At 52.8% G+C, this 5,628-nt stretch overlaps 1 protein-coding gene across 1 annotated transcript in view; it reads left to right on the top strand.

Annotated features, from left to right (window-relative positions):
* The first annotated feature begins 291 nt into the window (after positions 1–291).
* SPRY4 (sprouty RTK signaling antagonist 4) overlaps positions 292–5,628 on the top strand; it is a 14,340-nt gene continuing 9,003 nt past the window's right edge. Inside the window, exon 1 of the mRNA XM_063086399.1 lies at positions 292–433. The gene's annotated coding sequence lies outside the window, so the exon portion shown is untranslated. The remainder of the gene's footprint in view (positions 434–5,628) is intronic.

Raw genomic sequence — 5,628 nt, 5'->3', positions numbered from 1 at the left:
AAAAGCAACAACAAGCTCTATCCGAACCTCCACCCCTCTTTGTAAAAGAACGACGGCCCCTGGAAAAGCAACACCAGTCCCAGCAATCACGGGTTAAGTTCTTTTCCGGCCCCCCATTCATAAAAAAGGAGCGCGGCGCATGCGCGCGCGGGGTCTCTTGTGCCCACCCATTCATAGAATTGCGGACGACGCGCGTGCGCACTGGAGCTCCCTTCCCTCCCATTCATAAAAAAGCCATTTTCCCAGGCAGTGGTTGCAACATCGCGGCGGAGGCAGCGAGCGGAGCTGACAGCGCTGGGCTGGCGCTGCGAGGCGCAGGGAGCCTTGCCGGTTCTTCTGGCCAGCGTCTGCGAGTACCCTGGCGGCTGACCCGCTCGGGTTCAGGAATTTACACAGACGTGAAGCGATGCTCGTGACTCTGAGGCTTCTCAAAGTAAGCCCGTGGCCGGTTTGGGGATCTGAAACTGACCCCCTCTGAGCCGCGATGCGACTCCCCCTCGGGCTGGGGCAAATGGTGCGCTATTTCTAGGCGCGCCTCAGTGTTCCTTCCCTCTGCCTGCGCCTCCTTGAGTCTCTGCGGTGCGCCGCAGCTCCCTGACGCTCTGGGGCAGGCCGGCACGGCGCCGGGGGTGTTCACAGCCTGGCACCGCCGTTTCCGACCCCCAGGCATTGCCAAGCCCGGCTTCCCCGCCCTCTGCCACTTGGGAAGCCCCGTGCGTGTCCCGGGAGTTTGCCTCTGGCCCGGCCTCTCTTCTCCTGCCACTACCCGCTTCGGGCGCGGAAACGGGCAGCTCTGGGCTTGGTCAGGAGCCACTGCTTGGGTACGGGGGGCACCCTCGCCTTGGGCGGCTCGCCCACCCTCCGGCTCTGTGCCCACTGCCCACGGTGCCCGCCGCAGCGGCCTATGCTCGACGTGGGTTTTTCTTTCCCCTTCAGAGCAGTGACGGACTGGGTTTCCTACCCTTCTGCTACCCCCTCGATGGTCAGCGCAGGACCGGCCCAGGACTAGGCATTTCTGCTCTCCCTCCCTTAGCGAGGCGGTTCCTCGCCGTCTGACCTTTGCTCCGCTGCAGCATTTTATGCTGTACAACTGCCTTGTAGTTGCTTTTCTCTTCTCTGGCCTCTGCAGGGCCCGAGGCTCCTCGGCCACCCGGTGCCTCCCTATCCCAGGGCACCGAGCTGTGCCAGGCCCAGGGGCTCCTGGGCCGCGCTAGGGCTGTGGTGGGGGCCGAAGGTGCGTTTACATAACGCCGGGCGAGTGGGAGCTGGAGGAAGAGGTTACGTGCGTAGAAGAGATAAAGCTCCTACTTTTCCTCCTTCTTGGTGGTACCAGGCTTGACATCACCGAGAAGAGAGAAGGACAGAGACGGTACGTTCTGAAAAATTCTGAATCTCCAAGGCCACAGGGGCAATGAGGGAGGATGAGGGCGGGTTTAGCCAGCCAGGGCAGCTGGAGGTTGGCATCATCACTGGTGCCAGGGCAGTGCCCAGTTCCCCCTCCATGCAGACGATCAAAAAGCATTTAGACAGTAGCTGCTCTTGTGCAAGAAGATGGTTTCTCAATTCTCTTTGATTGGGGGCTGGGGGTTGTGGGCAGAGGAGGCGAAAGAGGCAGAAAATGTTTGCATGGTTTGAAGGGCTGAGGGATGGACAGGAGAGGCGAAATAGGCTGGAGGGGCTGGATGGTGGTGGCACAGGGGAGAATTGTTGATGCCTCTTTCACCAGCTGCTGGATGGGCATCCATATTGCCAGGCCCGGGGTGAGGGCAGGAGGCCACCTTCTGGCGCAGCGAGGCTCCTGGGAACCCCCCAGCATGGTTAGTGCTGAAAGAAAAGATGTAGGTTCAGTGGGACACCCAGACCCTGTGGCGGCCCCTTCTTTTCTGCCTCCAAATCAGTGACGTGATTCTCTTCAGTTTGGGGAGAGGCCAGACACACTGGAGGCCAGAGAACCTGCAGAGAGGCAGAAGCGAGCAAGCGTATGTCTGTCTGGTTAGCTGGCCAGAGCTGTCTAACCTTTCTGACCAGCCTCTCAGGGATACAAATTGGAAGGTTAAAAGGCCCAGAGCAGTTGGAAATGTGGATTTATCAATCTCTTAATAAGCTCGGTTTGGCCTGAGGCCCTACCCAATATTGCACTGCTGGATTTCACAATGTTTAGAGTTCTCCGGATCTTCACACAAATGGAGCATAAACATCTGAAATTTTCAGCTCTTTTTCCTTTAGGGCGGGTGTGGGGCAGACTAGGAAAAGGAGGGCTGCCGTTGGTGTCTCCCCCTCTCAGAAGGGTGGGAAAGAAGTTGCAGAGATAGTAGAGATGTCCAGTGTGAAATTGCATTTCCTCTCTTTCTCATCCCTTGGTAGGGTCTTCATGTGCCGGCAGGGTCCAGGTGAATTCTAAACGTGGTGAGCCGTGCACACACCAATTGAGTTGTGTGGCCAGTATCGGCAGAGGAGGGGGGATGGGGGCATTCTGGTAGCAGATTTCTGAAATCTCAAAGGGCAGCTAGGGTGAGGAAGACTTTAAAGATACCCATTGGTTATCTGCCATTTTAGATTCTGAATTCGGAGTCACTTCCTTTTTGGTGGGATGTAAATGCCCTCCTGTCCATCCCCATGACCTTTTACAGATTACCCTCTGAAGTAGCAGTGTCTCACTAAAAGCTTTGGTTGGGGCTGGTGGGAGGAGACAGGACACATAGAATAAAATGATTCTGGCTAAAGCAGGGCATTGGCTGGGGACTGGTGGGCATTTGGAGCTCACAGATGTCATTTTTGTCTGCATCCTTTTACACATTTCCACCCATTTTTGGAAGGATGCAGACAAAAATGACATCTGTGAGCTCCAAAAGTGTGTCTCTTTGGAAGATGAACCAGTTCATACCCCTGACCCCCCCACTCTGGTAAACCTGACATTGCACATGCCCCGAGGTTTGGCTGACTTTCTTGAATAACAAATGAAGGCAGCCTTTCAGTGCAAAATTTGAAAGTTAGTGATTCAATAATTAAGGAAGCGGAAAAACCCGTTAACACTTTCCAACCTGGTCCTTGAGGTATGTTGCTTTGGGGTTTAATGCTTTGGATCACATGTGGGGATTTCAATTCCAGTTTCTGATGCTAAAGTTCTCTTCGTGGGACATCTTCCCGCCCCCAGTTTTGGGCCCCCACAAGAATTCTTTTCCTCAGGCTATCCTCTTACATCTGAGTATTGGTGCCAAGAAGGCCTAGGAAGTAGCCCTCCCTCTATTCTGAGGAGTTCAGTGTCTCTTTGAGAGTTAGGGCATTTAATTTGGTTCAGAATCCAGAGTGCCTGTCATCTGGCCCCTGCTGAGGTGGAAGTTCCCTTGTGACCACAGCCCTGGGGAGGATTCTTGCCCAAGCCTCTGGATTTGCAGATACAGTTGAAAGACACTGGTTTGGGATGTAGACATATCAGGGTTTTAAGGAACGGGAATGGCAAGAGTGTAGAAGGTTCCATCTCATCGCCAACTGGATCTCCCTGACAGAAAGGAAAGCAGTGACTCATTGGAATACACTTTTGCTCTTTTAAAAGAGCCAGAGGAAAGTGATGAAGAACAACATATGGAAAGCTGTATTACCCCTTCCAGACCACACTAGGGGCCAGAGCAAAGCAGATGAGTGGCTTGGCAAACCTGCTAAACATGGGCCTTAGTTTCCCCATGCAAAGTACAGAGAGAGCAAACTCCTCCCAAGGGGCCAGGAGCCAGCAGAGCTCCTAATGAGTGGCCAGGACTAGGGCCATGCTCATTGTTATTAATGGGCTCCTAGGAGGAGGACCTAGTTTTAAGGGCACCCCTGCCTACATAGGAGGTGTGGAGTGTTGCATGATGTAAGAGACGCGGTATTCTTGGCTCTCAGGGGTCTAGGGCCACCCTGCAAATCCAGACAGCTGACAAGCCTGGGGAATGTATCCGGGACATGTGGCTGAGCTTAAGAGGCTCCACCGTTCAGCTGTGATCATGATTGTTCTTTTCAAGGACAAGCCCCTGTCAGTGAAGGAAGCAAGGGCATTGGGGGAGGAGCACAGATGTGCTGGATCTAGAGGAGGAGGGAAGAGGGGGGCCCTTCAGGGCAGGTGGTCACTTGCAGAAGAGTGGTTTCCCTTGTCGGCAGTCTTTCTTTTTCTGGTACAGGGAAGGGGAAGTCATTTCCTGCCTCTGTCCCAGGAGTAAGCTAAAATCTATTATTGTAAGTTCATTTCTTGGTGGACAGTAGGGAGATAATACGATCTTGCTGTCCATGGGAGGAAGCTCTTCCCTGGGGGTCTAGGGTTCTGGTCCCATTCCAGACCTTGATTCGGGCCAGTGGTTAGCAGACTCTTTCTAGCTCCCTTCTTTTCTGACTCTTGGCTTCTAATTCCTCTTTAGGGGACCTGAGTAGACCACAGTTAAGGGTAATACAGTGAAGTAGAATCTTGGAGCTGGTTTGAATAGCCTGAAGGCAGAATCCAGCGAGACTCCCCCACCCATCTGTGTGCTGCTGGGTTTTGGAGCTCAGCTGGCTGGTTGTCGAAGAGGGAAGAGGGTGGGGGTTGATGACTGGTGATGGACCAAGTGATGAAAATCAACTGCTTTCTTTTGTGATCTCTAACAGATTGTGGCCAGAGGTGAGCTCCTTAGCGCTGGTGCTTAGAGGGATGTGGGGAGGAGGAAGGATTCCCAGACAAATCCAGCTGCATAAACGCTTTATTCTCCCGCTGGGGCCTTTCTCAGTGGAGATTGTCTTCTGTAGGGTGTAGGGAGAGGTAAATCCTTGGCTTCTCTCACCACCACCACCCTCCTCCCCCTTTTAAAAGTCTTTTTAAAGCAATAAGTCATCATTTGGTTGTAGTTTAATTAACTAAACTGGGATGTTCTCACAAAGAACCTAGCAATACTGGTGGATAGTGGTGGGCGGCCTCTCTGGCAGCCTAAGGCCTTTATTCTGAATTGTTAAAGGGTTAAACAGTTTTCACTGAAAGAACCCGCTGAGACTGACTGGGGCAGCTCAGAAACTGCCCGTTCATTCAGATCCTCTTGCCAGTTTGTCATTAGCTGACCTGTAGTTTTCAAAGTACAAATGTCAGGTTTTCCCAATATTTCCCAACTCCCCTCCCTAGAGTAAGTCAAGGGGAGGGAGTAGATGGGTGGGAATAGGCATCCGGCTCAATTGTGTGGACATTTAACATGCCTCTTGATTCCTTTCAGCCAGCCTTATTGAGCGGTCTGCAGCCTGATGCTCTGACCCCTCCCCATAGGTACAAATGCAGGGAGTGTCAGACTGGCTGGTTCAGACCCGCCAAGCAGCAAATACAGGGCTGCGTGCTCCTGGGGTTTCAGTATCCTGCTGATTCAGTATTCTAGGACTCCTTCTCTTCCCTATAGTCGTGGGCCAGGAAGCTCCATCCATGAAGATGCCCCAGGGACCCTTAAATTCAACTTGATAGGTGGGAAGGAGAGGGGATTCCCTCCCACCTCAGGGTTTCCTTTTAGGGACTGCATTGTAGTGAGATCCTACAAGTATAGACCCATTCAACTTTAAGAAAACTAAAAATGAAGACATAGGGGATTGAGGTGACAGAAGAAGGATGGCAAAGAAAACTGGACCGGGAATAAAGATAACTTGAGC

The sequence above is a fragment of the Cynocephalus volans genome, chromosome 2 (assembly GCF_027409185.1).
Source record: "Cynocephalus volans isolate mCynVol1 chromosome 2, mCynVol1.pri, whole genome shotgun sequence".
Taxonomy (NCBI): domain Eukaryota; kingdom Metazoa; phylum Chordata; class Mammalia; order Dermoptera; family Cynocephalidae; genus Cynocephalus; species Cynocephalus volans.
The sequence above is the reverse complement of the archived record's forward strand: the minus strand, read 5'-3'. Positions and strand labels throughout refer to the sequence as shown.